The sequence below is a fragment of the Malaclemys terrapin genome, chromosome 18, assembly GCF_027887155.1.
Source record: "Malaclemys terrapin pileata isolate rMalTer1 chromosome 18, rMalTer1.hap1, whole genome shotgun sequence".
Lineage (NCBI taxonomy): Eukaryota > Metazoa > Chordata > Testudines > Emydidae > Malaclemys > Malaclemys terrapin.
The window spans coordinates 2,598,142-2,614,309 of record NC_071522.1 but is presented as its reverse complement, the minus strand read 5'-3'; the positions used below and the strand labels follow the sequence as shown (position 1 = coordinate 2,614,309).

The 16,168-nt window shown below is 48.5% G+C and overlaps 1 protein-coding gene across 2 annotated transcripts in view; it reads left to right on the top strand.

Moving 5' to 3' along the window:
- The window catches only part of SSH2 (slingshot protein phosphatase 2), a 141,302-nt gene that overhangs the window by 50,443 nt on the left and 74,691 nt on the right, over nt 1-16,168 (top strand). The window lies entirely within an intron of this gene.

Here is a 16,168-nt window from a genome sequence, read left to right as displayed (position 1 = left end):
TGGCCCATCACCCGTGACACGGGGATACTGAGAGTTCCACGGCGCAGTGGCCTTGCTCTGTCAGCCGTGGGCCTCTGGTCAAAACCTGGGCCGCAGCCACTCTGCCCCCCTTACTAATGTTGGGTGACAGCAGGTTAATCTGTTTACGGGACAGCATCACAGAATCTGACTTGGTCCTCCCGTTAGTACCCTTCAGTTCTCCTACTCCTTCACCTCCTCCAGATATTCCTGACACATCTCTTGGCCACTGATCAACTGTCCCATAAGCTGAAGCGACTGGGTTACTTCATGCCTGTAAGCCCAGCCATCATTTACACTGTTGATTTATTTAGGAGGTTCTCACAAGTTTACAACCCTTTGCCATGTAGACATGGGAGACAACAATCATTACAACAGGGAGTGTTTGTTTAGAGAAACAGTAATGTAATCAGATCTCTCCATTTAAAAGGGTATTACTCACCCTGTAATATGGGATCACTGACTACCCATGACATGCTGTTTTCCATGATTTTATTAAATTGAGTGAAATCAGATTACACATTTAACGAACCGGGCATGTCTTTCAAATATTAAAATTCGAAAAGTAGGACAGGTGTGCTCACTTTTTTTGCAGGTGAGTGTACTTTGCGTATTGAATACATGGTAAGGAGGTATCAAAGTATCTTTTTGTCCTCTGCCTATTTCACTGGGTATGTACATGGTGGGTGTTCCTCTTGCGCACATATGTCCTCAGACCTATCCAGGCATCATCCTCTGCTCCTGTCCAAGAATAGCGTGAGAGCCAAACGAGCTGTAATCCTGTTTTTCTTCTAAGGGTTCTTTTGGGAAGTTGGTATTAATTCCTGTCAATACCAAGTCCAGTCATTTCAAACAGAAAATGGCACCTGCCACCAAACTCTTACCTTAACAAAACCAGCGCACTAGAGCTACGTGCATTAAACAGTGTTGGGGTTGGTCCTGCTTTGAGCAGGGGGTTGGACTAGAACCTCCTGAAGTCCCTTCCAACCCTGAGATTCTATGATTCTGTATGTGATGAGCTGGTGACCTCTCGGACCTCTGTTGGCCACACACACAGACTTAACAATGGTAACTTTTCCACAATTTCAAAACGTTCAGCTGTTTTTACTCTGAAAGTTGGATCACTTCAAATACTTTGAACGTAGCTGCTGCCTGTAACTAGGTGACTTGTCCAACAGCAACAGAACTGTCTCACTGAAATGTTCTCTCGGTCAGGTCTCTCCTTTGTGTCGGATTTTGTTGTAGAGAATTACCATCTTCAAATGGAACAAAGGAAGGAGGTACAAGGATTCTTTTTGGCTGTTGTGATCCTGTCTGGTTGGTTATGAGGTCCACAATTCCACGGCATTGAGGTCTTGGCTCTGCACAGCCTTGGAGGTGGATCCCATGGGTCAGTCGGGCAAGGGAGATATGGTTCCACCTTCTGAGAGACTGCCAGCTTTTGGCTGCCTCTTCAGCTGCAGGCAGGCAGCGCTGTTGCCCCCCTTCTCCCTTGCTGCAGAGCAAACTTAAAGAAGAAAAAGCTTAAAGGCAGCTCCTGACAGCTTGGAGACTTATCAGCAGAGGAAGGGGTCCCCCTTTCTCCTCTCCCTCGCTGGGCTGTCCCTGCCCAATGCTCCTGCACATGCAGTGCAGGATGGTGGGGAAGGATGAGCAGGGGAAAGCCAGGTACTGTCTCCTGCACGTCCCGGCAGGCTGACCACCTGGAGACCTGTGCCTAGTCTGCAGAGACCCCAGCTCCTCTCAGTGCTCAGGCCGGGGCAGTATTTTCTGCAACCTCTTGCCTGAGCAAGAGAGCTCCCAGAAAGCAAAGGCAGCACTTCAGCAGCAAAAGTTCCCCAGGCCTGGCACCAGTTCCCTCCTCTTCCCCTGCCTCCATGTCTGTGCGGGCTGAGCGTAGGCTGAGGTCTAGTACCAAAGGGTCAGACGCTCCTGCAGGGATCCAGTGTGGGAAGAGCCTGATGAGGGGCCCTGGGGCCCAACCCCTCCATTGTGCAACCCGTGCTCAGCACCTGGTTCCCTGCTCATCTCCCCCCACTGAGCCTTGCAGTGCAGCCCTTGTTGCCTGCCTAAGCCCTGCAGCCTTCTTCCCTGCCAGCAGTGTCAGCCCACCTCCCCTCCCACTGCAGCCCGCATGCCAAGGGCTCCTTCGTAACCTGGTGCCACTGGGGCCGGGTCAGCTTGTGTCCAAGCCACGGCCAGAGGTGTCTCAGGCATTCAGACCCTTCTAGTCACCCCAACATAGAATACTAAGGGAAGAGAGCCCCGGTCCCCATCCAATTCAGAAGAGTCTGATTCGGGGGATTCATCTAGGAGTCACTCTAAGGTACAAAGTGAAACCTGTTTCCCTCAAGCTGTGTGAATCTACAGCGTGCAGCAGGGCAGATCCGCCTCTGCGCCTGGTTCCCCTGATCACCCTCAGTGCATCCTGGCAAATCAGGGCAGAAAAAAACAGGCTTAAGCAGAGAGAATTCCTCGAGGGGTGTTTGCACACCCAGCCCCACAACAGGAATCCTCCCTGCTCGGGAAGGGAGGCCAGTACTCCAAATACCTTTAAAACAAATGTACTGAGTCTTATAAACTACAGGTCTGCAGCTGCCCTTCACAAGCTGTAGTGGTGTCTCTCTTCTCATGCGTCCTGGGAGGGTGCAATACTGGGATGGGGATTTCCTGGTCCATCCAAACGAATGGGAAAGTATCAAGTTGCCACCCTCAGCTGCTGCACCATGCCCTAACTATTGGGCTGTCCTAGCCAGCTGCTGCTGCGCGTCACCAGGCCCGAATGTCCAGGTTATTGCGCCAAGCTTCTGCTGCAGGTCGTCGTGTCTTGCCACCCCCTCCATCTCCTCCCCCAGCAGATGGCTATGAAGTGGGGAGAGGGACAGCAGCCCAGATGTGGTAAAATCAGCAAGGCAGTAAGGGGTATTTTGGTCCATTCCCCCCCCCACACACACACACACACTTTTCCTCCCCACAGCCCCCATTCTGTAAGCCCAGAAGGTTACTTGGTGTGCACCAGCCAAAATACAACAATAAATGTGGCTCTTTGGCCTGGTGGTGGGAAACTCTGTCTCTCTAAGTGGGAGACTTCCACCTGAAACAGTGGCCTCCTAACTATGCCGGCCCTTCACATGCAGCCACACCCAGGCAGGTATTATTTCATCCTCCTCCTTTAGGACATGGAAACTATCGGGGGGGGGGGGGGGGGGCATCAGGCCAACAAAAATAAACGGACAAATAAGAACTGTCATCTGGCACCCTAAGTGCTGCCCCAGGCTTTCACAAGCAGTGCTAACATGGGTGGACAGCATTGCAAGTAGGATGTGTCTCAACCTATTAAAAATCACACTGCCAGAGGGCTTCTCCCTGAGGAAGAAAAATTGCTGTGCATGCAGAGAGCCTCCCTAGATCTCCTACAGACGGGAGCAATAGAACCTGTCTCTCCTCTACAGCGGAAACTAAGCCTTTACTCCATATTGTTCCTAGTCCAAAAAAAGGCAGAAGGCTACAGAGCAGCTCTCGACCCCAAGTATCTCAACAGTTCCATGGAGAAATCCGAATTAAAGATGTGGACATTAAAGTCCACGTAGGGAGCCATCAGTGATGGGAACTGCATGACATCAGTAGACTTGAAGGCTGCTTATTTCTAGATCCCGATTTGACTGTCTCATGGGTACTTTGCTTTCAAAGCACACTGCTGCCAGTATGGTCCTCCTGCTCTGTTTAGCAACAGCCCCTTGAGTGTTGATGGAAGTGTGGAAGAGGTCATGTCTACCTGGGTGACCACCTGATCAGAGCCTCCGCCTTGCCGTAGACAGTACCCCACAGACAGATGGTGTAGAGCCGTGGCTTTGCGAACGAGTCAGTTAAGTCTCAGTGGCTTCCCCTTGAGATAGCAACTGTCCTCTCCAAAGTTTCTTATTGTAGGAAAGATGAGAGAAACTGAGATCTTACTGGAGTAGTCAGCCTCCCCAGGGAAGTTCCCATGCAGATGCTTCTATCTTCTGGGATCAGTGATCTCCTGTGTGGACGTGCTTGCGTGAGACAGCTAGTGAGCTTCAACTTCTCCTCTCAGCTCTTCCCCTGGGAGGGTCCTTCAGACAGTGAATGAGTCGGAGCAGATTCACGGAGTGGGAACCGGACTTTATCCACACCAGAGTGCCAGCCTGGCAGGATGGGTTGCTCACACAGGGTCAAGGACTGTGCAAGGGATCTGCTCCAAACTAGAGTGAGAACAGCAGAAAGTGGCCAAAGCTGAGAGCAACCCAATGTGATCTCAAGGATCAGCATGTGAGGGGAGTCTGGGTATGGGAGCAGAGCTGATCTAGAGTGGCGAGAGATTTCCTAGGCAGTGGGTGTGTCTCAGGCAGAGCCACACCTTCCCTGCCCTGATTATCAGGCTTGGTCTGCCTCCAAGGCTGGCTTAGAGCAGAGATCCGATGTCCTGGAGCTGTGGCCTCATTATTCCAAGAAAGGACATTTTCAGGTAAGGCACAGAGAAACTTTCCTAGTGTTCGGTTTTTGAATATGTTCGTAGGAATAGGTAACAAGGAGGGGAAGGAGCTAGTCCAGTTGTTTATAAAGCTGTGAATAACACTCCTGCTTCAGGATGGGCTCATGACCCTGAGGTGACTAACAGGCTTTTGCAGCTTCCACTCTCATTCGTCTTGCCACTTCTCATGATCTTATAAGTCCTGTGTCGTTGGGTGGCTTTTTCCCCCGTAGACCCCCCAGTTCCTAGAGTTGGGCACCTACATGAGATCTTTGCTCTCATTAAAAAAATCTCTCTAGCTTTGACTGTGGAGAAGAGCGTGAACACCATGAAGCCTGAAGGCTCAAAAGCCTAACACAAATAACAAACCCAATTTATTTATTAAAATCTCATGGCTCTTTGGAGCCTCACTCATGCACTTGGGCTTGGCAGGAGTGTGGGATTTTTGTGTCTGCTCAGTTGCTGTGGCCTAGTTAGGGCCTTCGTTTTAAGTTGAGTTCAGTGATAACATTTTATGCATATTTAAAATACTTCTCTAGGACAGGAAATGGCACCCCACTGTTGACGTGGTGACCTCCGCTCTGAGACTTCCTGTTGCTGGTGGTAGGGAAGCTAACGGCGGCCAAGACCCTTTCTTAGAAAGCTGAAATGCTGCTTCCGGGCGGCAGTAAGTAGCCTATCGTGTCTGCAGCCTGGTACTAGATGGCAGCTTGCAGTTACAAATGGGCTGAGTTAAATTCAGCCTTAATTATCAGCTGTATTTAGAATTAACTCTTTAAAGGCATCTATTAATGGAATTTCTGACTGCTGGTCTGAGCAGGGCCCAGTTGGTGCAGCTTTCCTGGGGATGAGGCAGAGCTGATGCAATCCTCCTAACTTACCTCCCCGGGCCCTGACTTTTATCTCTGACTCTGCTCCTGCAGTGGGTTTGGTTTAAATGGCTTCTTTCAGGAAGAACATGCCATGCCTTGTCTTGCCTTTCCTGACCTCATGCAAAGTCATGATCACACCAGCCTCAGGGTAGTGTCCTCTGCCCAAGCATGCCTCAACATCGCCCACTGACTCCAGCATGAAAATGTGGGGAAATTCTACTTGAAAGCTGTTTTCATTACAGCAGGAAGTTGGTTTCAGGAATAAGAAGTTAATCCTTTCCTATTTTAATAAATGCTATTAGGTAATTAACAGGGATTTTTTTTTTAAACACTTAATTCTTCACCTATACAAGCTGTAGTTTAAATATTGGGCATAAGCACATTTGGAGATTCACTTAACATTTTCGTTTTCTCTGCGCTGTTTAGTCTAAGTCTGAGCAGGCTGTGATGCTTCTCAGAGGTACCCAGGTTGTGAGGCATCTTGCTACCACCTGCCCTTAGCAGGAGGAAACCCTGTCTGTGCCTGCTGTGGTCAGCTCCCCAGCTCCACTGGCCACACATCCTGCCCTCTAGGCCTCGCAGGCCCTGTTGTCACTCTGCAAATTGGCAATAGGCACATCCCAACCCTCGAGCCATCTGAGCGGCTCCCTAGAGCGTCCAGCCCATGGTCCACAGGACTCTCACAGATTTGCTGCATCCAAAGAAACCGGGTACTGCAGCTTACCAGTCCCATCTCAGATCACCGCTACGTTTAACACTCAGCACTTAAACTTATTTCACGATAACCATGTCTATTTAACAAAGCCCAGAGATTCTGGCTGTAGCAGGTCAAAGTATCGGAAACAAACGGTTCCATGCACCCTAGAGCCTAGATTTAATGAACAAGATATTCTCGTGTCCTGTAGAATATTGTTCACCCCACGTCCTTCCAGTCCTTTACCGCCAGGCTGGCTGTGGCCCTCCTTTCATGAGACAAGCACTCCGTGAAGGATTCAGTATGTCTCTTTGCACTCCAAGATATACCAGACCAATCCTTTGTTCTTATTCATATACCATACACCCCCTTCTTGTAGATTTCACAGTCCCTCCCTTCACACCTGACTCAGTATGCAAACAGGCATAGAGCTGGAGGCCAGTGGCCAGACAGGGAGATATGATCCTTTCAGCCTCCAAGGTGTCACCTCTTGGTGGCCTGCCTTAACTCCAAGTCCTTAAGATAGTGGTCCCCAAACTTTTCAGAGTTGTGCCCCACTTACCTCTGTGCATCCCCCCCCCAAGGGCCTGGAGTGGGGCCACGGCTCAGAGTGGGGGGAGCAGCTGTGGACAGGAGTAAGGGGGCTCAAGCCGGTGGCTGGGGTCCTGGGGCTGGGTCCAGGAGTGAATCTAGGTGGCACTCCCTCCCTGACCCCTGTGGTGGCTGGCCCTGGCCCCAGCTGCATCCCCCTGAATGTTCCTCTGCCCACCCCCCAGGGGGCACACCCCACAGTTTGGGGACCTCTGCCTTAAGAGCACAATTTTCAAAATAGTTACGAAACTCCTAAATATCCATGTGTGTGTGTAATATATAATATTTTGCAGTGATGACCAGGAGATTAGAGCAAACTCCTGTGTGGCTGCAAAGCAAATAGTTGTCTAATGTTCTATGGGAGGGGGTGCAAGTTTATAGAGATAGAAAGCAAATAGTTCACTTTTTTGCTCATTTGTGAAAACATGCTCCAGCGGACTGAGACTACTTGTTGAATTTTAACCAACTTGAAACTTTTTCCCTTCCCCCATCTTCAGATTACTCAGATCTTTCCTTCACAGTCTCTCCCCTCCCCAGAGACAGTGTACCAGTCTGATTCTTCAGCCTCTAACTGCTGGCCATGTCTGTAGTTCATAGTGGTGTCCCCCAAGGCTCCTGATCGTACACCATGCCGAGGCCAGGCTTCCCCAGTCGCCACTTAATCCTGTCTTTCTCTCTTCAGCCATAGGGTGTCACCTTTGCCTTTGGCCAGTGGGACCAAAATTGTCCCCTCCAAACCAGTTGAAATCCATGAATCCCTTAGAAAGAGAATGGGAAAGTAATTTGGCTGCTCCATTCTGCCTCAACGGTTACCTTCATGATGATCTTCCTCTGACCAATTAATCTTCGGTGACTGTACAATAAAAGGCCATCAAACTATCCCAGACTTGAATCTAACTGAAGTGTACTTTGACTCCAGCTCCCTTTATTTTCCGTGTCTATTTTATCAATCTCTCTGGCCTGCAGCCTAGCACGGCTATGAATTTTGCATTGCTACACTGTCATGCTTTTTAGGTGAGTGTTGGGTCTTGTTTATAAGTGTTACACTAACTGGTGGTATATTAACTTTTCTTGTATGCTCTGCATCTTTCATTTGCTGACAGGCCAGGCTCCCAGGCATCATCCTGCTCTCTGCATGTGATCCTTTGTCAGGCTGTCCTCTCACATATACTGTCAGATCCCTTTGAAGTACAGGAGAGAAGCCACCTGCATGTCCCTCCTAGTCATGAAGTATCATTTATATAATCATTGGGACAAAAATAGTTGATCAAGTGCAGCGTTTGGAACTAGGTTAGCATTCTTTTTTCCTGCATAATAACCACTGCATACAACACTGAATAAAAGCCTCAGGCAGATGCCATCATCTTCTAAGCACTCAGAGGAGCCCTGTGAACCTGCTTTGCATGTCACTCCGTCAGACTGTCTATTTGCATATGGATAGTTCTGTGCCCAGTGGGGGTCATATGTCTCTTCCCAGAAGTGTCAGGAAAAAACATCTATTTCGTCCTAATTTTAAGCCTATTAATAAAATGCAATGAAGAAAACACAATTTCAGTGTGTGTCCTGGCATGCTCTGCACTTTCTGGGGATTCAGGTAAAATAGTCCCTTCCAGGGGAAACACTTCTGGTTAGTGTTGTGGTGATGGTTCCAGGTAGCCATGATGCTTCAAGGTTTCAGTGTTAACTCCCTTCATTTGGGGAGTGGAAGCTGACAATTTAATGCAGGAGCTTATGGTTAAGGCTACGTTTTAGTCATGGGTATTTTTAGTAAAAGTCATGGACAGGTCACAGGCAGTAAACAAAAATTCACAGCCTGTGACCTGTCCATGACTTGTATTATATATCCCTCACTAAAACTTGGGCCGGGGGTGCTCTCAGGGGATGGCCTGGAACCCCTGCAGGTGCTGGGAGGAAGGTGGGTGCTGGCGCGTAGCCCTGGACCCCTGCTGGGGGAAGGGGTTGGCGAGGCTGGCAGGCTCCCAATCCAGCTCTGAGTGTCCCTGCAGCTTCTAGGCTGGGGGGGCTCCAGCTCCGCAGCTCCCATTGGCCAGCAACCAATAGGAGTGGCAGGGGTGGCGCCTGTGAGCGGGGGCAGCGCATGGAGCCCACTGGCCCCTCCGCCTAGGAGCTTCAGGGACATGCTGGCTGCTTCCAGGGAGCCCCCCTAAGGTAAGCACTACCCCGCACCCCTGCCCCAGAGCTGAGCCCCCTCCCACACCCAAACTGCCTTAGCAGCGGCTGGTGCGGCTAGCCTGGGGTCTGCCTGATCTGCTTGGGCAACCCCGGAGCCAGCCGCTGCAGAGGTCACGGAATCCGTGACTTCCGTGACAGACACGCAGCCTTACTTATGGTTAATAACTGTATATGGGTTGCAATCACTTGCCTTGAAGCTAAACTGAATTAGGTCCTTTGTACTGAAAGTTTGTATATGGGAACAACTGCATAATTCTGCAGCCATGCTGTTACATTTAAAAAATCGAATCCAGGTCTCTTGCTGTAAATTACAACCCCAATCAGCAGAAATGTGTAATTGCTACTTAGTGGTGCAGAGCGCGGGTGTGGACTGGTATGTAGACTTCCTTGCATGTGTGTGCCTTTGACCTTTCTTGCTGTAGGTCTGGGACAGAAGAGTGCAGTGTGATACTCTGTGCTGCAAGACACTGCTGGGTGCTGATCCTTATTGCGCTGTATTTGAGTGATCTCCAAAAATGATGTACTGACTTCTAACGCTCCGCAAACCTTAATCATGCTTCCTTCTTGCTCCTTGCTGTAGCAGCCATCTTTCCGGGTCAGGGACTTGGAGGCATGTTGCTGTAACTGTAGGCGGGGTGGCTTGATACCCCTTCCATCAGGATAAAAGTTATCTGCGGCTTGGTGTATCCAGTGGAGATATCTGAGAAGGTAGATGCTGTTATCCACTGCAGAGGTTCCCAAGCTCTTTCATAGCCTGAGCCACATCTCAGTGTGTCTCATGGATCCACAGCTTTTCCCCTTTGCATCTGTGTGGACCATCTCCCTTTCCACTAGCAATCTGGCATCCCTGTGGCAGCGATTACACCAGTCACTTGCATGGAAAATTTAACAGTAGGAAAGAAACACATACCATTTGAACAGCCAGCTCTGTAACCACTAGTAAGTGCCACAGGTGGTCCACACACCACTTAGAAACCACTGATCATAGTTTCCCCTTTTGAATGCTAAATCCCTGATCCCAAACTCTGAGCAAGGATGTCCTGTATGGTACCTGCAGAACTAGGGAGGGTCAAGGAGAGGAATTGAAGGCCAAGTATTCAGTGTGCAAGAGGCAAGGATAGAAATGCTGGTAGGGATTGGATGTGAGGAGGGGAAGCTTGAATGTAATTCAGAGTGAAGTCAGTGCATGCGTTCAGAAAGGGGGCAGCACCAGGGGCTGGAAACCCCTGTTCTTTAAACTGCCATTTCAGACAGTGGGGTGAATTGGGCAGGCCCAGGGACAGGCTCCCTCCAAGGGGCCTGCTGTGGTTACCCAAGGATATGGGGAGAGCTTTTGGGAATTTGAAAGTTCTCCTCTCCAGCCCACCTGCCAAGCAGTGTGCTTGCTTCGTGGAACTGCAGACTCTAGCTACCGTTGCAAACATTGAATGGCACAGGGAACTTAAACTTTCAGTCATCTGCAGAATCCAAAACCCACACAATGACTAGCCTGTAGCTGTGATCCCATCAACCCCCTGCACTGGAATTGGAGGTTAATATTGTATAAAGTAAATATTTTACATTTTCATGAACCACTTTATTTGCATAATAAAATAGCTCGAGTTGTGTGTATGAGTTGGATAAATAGTCACATGATTCTTCTTGCTTTGGTTACTGATAACTAGAAAAATACTAATTTGCCAAGTGTTTGCTTTTGTTTAACCTCAACGTGAACACGTAGAAACTGAATTTGGTTGCTACTTTAACAAGGAGAACCGTGACTTCTGGGCTAATATTGTCACTGACAGCTCCATTGCACTTCTTCCAGGGTTATAACCTCCTATGAAAAGGAGATTGAGAATGAGGAAAGGAAAATTAATTAAAGTTCTTATTAATCACATCTATAGATGGGATAGCCTGGGAATCCGTAACACAATATGACACTCCTAGCTCCTGGAACCCTAGTTCTAATGCAGTCAGGGTCTGTGCCTTCTGAAGTAAGTACCGTCTAGTTTATTTATGGCTGGACAAACTCTTACTAACTTCCCCTTGATGGGTGTCTACATGCAAAACACTAATTCACCTCCCTTGTTGGCATCTTGGACTATGTCTGGCTGCACTTCAAGATGAAACTGCCCTTTTTCCTTCTTGGAAGGTCCTGGTTGAGTCACAGTGGTGGGCTGGGGGAAAGCTGGCATTATAGCTCCTAGTACCTGTGGATAAACAGATCAGTTTGAAAACTGCTCCAGTTTTCAATTCAGAGACCTCCCCAAGAAACAGTCATTAGTGTGAAGAGCCGAGAAAGTGTCTTAAAGTATTGCGGGATCGTCCGCTTTCTTCTGGCCATGTTAGGGAAGATCGATTGATCGGAAATGCTACAAGAACTATTTCCCTTGGCCATGAAGCTGTGCAGCCAAAGGAAAGAATTGGGGGTCTAGAGAAACAGCGGAGTGTGACGAGAGTATTGGTGTATGCTAAAGCAAAGCCCAGCAAGACTCATCCCTGACACGTGAATGGACAGATGCTGCCACCTGATGTTAAAAGGAGGAGACAAAAACAACTCCTCAAAAAGGATGAATTTAAGGACTCTGCTGCTGAGACCTGCCAGGGGCTCCCAGATGGGTAAGATTAGGAAGCACTCTAGGTTTTAATGTTAGGAGATTATATGTAAACTGGCACCATTACATGCTTGGAAGAAATCCAACTCCCTATGAGCTCTGGTGATAGAATTATTATAAAATATTTAACATCCAAAAGTCTTAAGTTAAAAGAACATTAAACCTGCAAAGTGAAGCACTTAGGAGTTTAAAAAATGCTTGAATCAATGATGCCCAGGCAACCTTAATTTGACCTTCTGGTGTGTGCATTATGATACATGATCTTTAATTATATGATCACATAATTTTTTTATTTTTTCCCCCCCCCCCAAGGACCCCTGCTTCTTTCAGTGCACGGAATGGATGGTGCACAGGCAACCTTAATTAAGGCATTTCCTAACAGTTTAGTTTTGCCTTTGCAGCCTTAACGTTCTTCTGTTGTAATTTTTTGGATGTAATATATAATCTGTAAGCAACACAACTGGTGAAATACTAACAGTTATTTAATAATGAATTGGGAACTTCCTTGTTGGGTGTAAAATGTAAAACTCAAACTGGACAGAATTCTGACTAAGTAGTATGGAGTCTTGGCTTTCTGCAGATACAACAAATCTGCTGTTCTTGTGGAAACTCCAAAAAAAGGTTTTGGTTCTAAATTGGTGCCTTAAATTTTATTCTGATCAATTTGCCTTTCAGGTGCGTCGATCCCAGAAAACTTACAAAATCATTTCCTTTTGTCAGCTTTATTTACTTGACACATGGTAACCTGTGAAACTTATTGCCACAAGAATGTCAGAGGCAAACATGGTCTATCTTAACAGGAAGCTTGTGGGTAATGAGAATATCTGCATGTAGTTGGGTCGCGCCGGGGCTCTACCCTCCGGGACGGAGGGGCGCCACACCGGCTCACTACAGCACAGTCAAAGCTCAGGCCCCTTTATGCAGGGGCTGAGCGACCCCCAGTTCAGGGCGCTCAGGCCCTCAGGCAGGGCTTAGCAAACACTCAGCTAGCTCAGGCCCTTTGGTGCAGGGGCTGAGCAATAGTCCACCGTTTAAGCAGGCCCAGGCCCTGGGTCAGGGTGGGGCACAAACAGTCACAGCTCAAGCCCTCTGGTGCAGGGGCTGAGCAGACAAGCAGTTAAGGGGCCCAGGTTCCTACCTGAGCGTTGGGTGAGGGGGAAGCCTGCCACCCGTGAGCGGGGTGACGGGGGAACGCAGGCCCACCCACTCCACTGCGTTCCAGCCTGGGGCCCTAGCAGCAGTTACTGCCGCTGCTGGTCAATGGGGTGTCCTGACCGAAACACACTGACATCGGCTCACAAGTCTCTGCAGCCTGACCAGGGTCGGCTACCCCCGGGCTACTTCCGTGTTCCCCCTCGGGGCCTACCTCGTTGGCGATGCCTGGCTCGGACCAGTCCAGCAGCATTGGTTCCTCCGGTGCGGGGCTTGGGGGCAGGTCCGGCGGCTCTCTACCAGGGTTGATGGCCCGGGGCAGGTTTGTCCAGTCCTCCTCGGGGTAGCTGGCCCGGGGCAGGTGTGTCCAGTCCTCCTCGGGTTATCTGGCAAGAGGTAGGCTCGACCGACGTGGTGGGGTAGCAGGCGGCCTGTGACTGTCTCCCAAGCGGGAGCTCAGCCCAGGACGTCTGTTCTCTCTGCCGGCCTGGGCTCTACTAAGCTCTGCTGGCGGGCTTTTATACTTCTGGGTCGGGGCCATGACCTCGGAGGGGCGGGCCCCCGACCCGGTGGCTCCGCCCACGCTGGGGTTGGAGGAAGCTCGGCCCTGTCGGAGATGGAGGGGTGCCACACCGGCTCACTACACTGCAGTTTTATATTAGTTAAGACTTAAAAAGTCTGATGTTTGGAAGAGGGTGTAAGCCAACTTCTAGCTAATGGAGAGGGAAGAAATTTCTCTTATGGGCAGACTATTTTATAATTGGGTTTCTTGGATCTTCCTTGGAAGCATCTGCCACCAGCTGTTGTTGAAGACTGGATACTAGACTAGAGAAAACACTAGTCTGATCTGTTAGGATGATTTACTTCCATAGTAAAGTCTCAACCTTATTTCAGTTGGTTATGTTATCAATTTTTATGTTGGGGTTAATAACTGTTTCTGTTTGCAGAACACAAGTGCAGGATGCTTGTCCATGTCTCTATCCAGAATTGGTTTGAGCTGCTAGAAAACAAGGAACCTTGTTTCAGCCTTGCATTGATTTTGGATACCCCTTCAAAACACACCTACTGGAAGCTTTTAAATAGTCAAGTCTGAGCCTGATCTTCTGAAAAAGTCCATTTAGCTTTAAATAGCTCGTCTTCCACCCCCTGCCCTTGCATACCTGTATCCCCTCCTCCTCTCCCCCCCCCCCCAAAAAAAAAAGTGTCAAAAACCAAACATTAATGCGCCACCATTGAAAGTGGGAACAGTGTGAGAACATCTACTTTTATTCTGCTCCTCCTGGCTTTGCAGTAGCTTTGACCACACTGCCAGCAGCTGCATTCTAGTACTTTGGTCTCGGCAAATGAGAATCAACAGCCAAGCTCATCTGGATTCTGAGCAGCAGAGTGCGGGAGGGGAGGAGAGGGAATTAGCTGGGGAAGTTACTTTTACTCGTTGGAGGATGTTACAAGTAATGGTAGGATACATGATGTAATAGAACACTCTTCAGTGTCTGCATTCAGGATCCAGTTTTCATGTATTTGTCCTGTAAAGAATGTTCTGTTTTTGTGAATAGTCAGACTGACCGTGAACTACCGATGAGGAGTCCATGAGTGCAATGCTGCTGTCAGGTGTTTCACATCACACTCTTTACGTGCAGCAGCCCAAATCAAGGCTGTGTGAAGTAGCATTGCAGAAACAAGGGGGGCCATACTTCTCTTGCGCTCTGTGTGTAAGAATACCCGTTCTGAGGGCACTGCTGCAATATAAACCCCGTGCTAGCTCCTGTTCAGCTTCATGAAGACTTAGTCCTTGCCCGAAAGAGCTTAGACTCTCTGAAAAGATAAACTAGTGCAGGGTGGGGGAAACGGGCACCAACACACAAGCAGGGCATAACCCCCTGCACTTGCTCTCAGTTCCATGGGGAAGTGGGTTTTTATAATCTAGACTGGCTTTATTTATATAAGGGTGTTTGTGGGGGTTGTAATGGGGCGAAGAAGTGAGGTTTTTACTCACGAAAGCTTATGCCCAAATAAATCTGTTAGTCTTTAAGGTGCCACCAGACTCCTTGTTGTTTTTGTAGATTCAGACTAACACGGCTACCCCCTGATACTTAAGAAGGGATTGAGTTAGTCCTAAAGGCTTGATGTGTAGGATTGTGATTTGGGAAAGGTACCACCCAAGAAAAATCCTCCCTGATTATAAACAACTGTTCAGAGGATACAGGGAATGGTGTACTTGGAATACACTAACAATTAAGCATAGCAGTACAAAGACTGCTGAGGGTGGGGTGATAACCTAGTCTGAAAGACTAATACTTCAGCCTGGAATAAGAATAGCTATGTGAATGGGCTGTCTTCAGCAGAGGAGAATCTGTTGTTTGGAGGAAGACGCTTTATTTGGTAACATCAAAAGGTGCCTATACCATTACCTCTTGATCTGGTCTGAGAGTTAGAAATGCAGGTGGGGACACGAAGCTCCAATTTAAACAAACGAGCACTCAAAGAACCCTTCTCCTGGTTGGTGCTGATCTGGAGAAATAATCCTTACCCATGCGGTGGTACAAAAGGTGACACTCTGGCCTGATTACATCTCTAAATGTCAAAATCACCAAAGGGTGTAACTAGCAGTGACCCCTGACAACCGTGGGTAACACAACTCTGGGATGAGAGGGTGCTGTGGAGAAGGGAGAAGGAACCAGTGAGTCTAAAATATCAGGGTTTTGTTCTTTTGGCTTAACTCACTGTAACTACAAGGACTTAACCTTGCTAGGTAGGCTTTCACCTAGAGTTTAAATGCAGTGTAATTTTACATTGTTCCTCTTTGCTTTCCCCCTAGGACTCAGACTGGTATTGGGCGAGGAATTGCAGGTTGCCCTCTGAAACAAGGATAAACTTTTGTTCTGCAGAGAGACGCACATGGGGTCAAAAGTACTTGGTCCCAAGAGCTCATTTAAAGTGTGGGCCAGAAAGATGCATACTCCCATGATGCTGCCAAGGGTGGGGTAGGGACACAGGGAAGGGCTGTTCCCTGCATTGGAAGGGGAGCTGACTGAAATGCTGATTGAAGTTTGGGCTGATTAAGTCAAACTGAGACTTACTGCAGATCATGTATTTGTTTTAAAGTGTATCGAATAGCACACTGATTCCATGCACATTTTCATTTTAATTTAAGAGGCACTCTTAATGTTTTATGGGAAAAATTACCCTGAGAACTGAAATCCTACCCTCTGCAGTTGAAGCAAATATTTTTGTGAAACTTGGCTGGGCTTTCAGTTAAATGGTGACATTAAGTGGCGTTGTCTCAATGCTCTGCTTGTGTGTATGCGCTCTAGCTCAAAAATTGACTTGCTCTTCAAAACTGCACGTGAACCGTGGACTTAGGCTTTGGTGAGGACTCGGGGCAGTTGTCACTGAGTGTTTCAGAAATCAGGTGGTGGACACGTTCTGCACACTGCTTCTCATTAAACCCGAGTGCCGCACAACAATGTATGCTAGCGTACCTCCATCTGGAATTCCACAGCCGCATCTCGGCACTCTGCTGCAGCAACCTGTCTGTAAAAGGAGTCTGGGAGTGTTT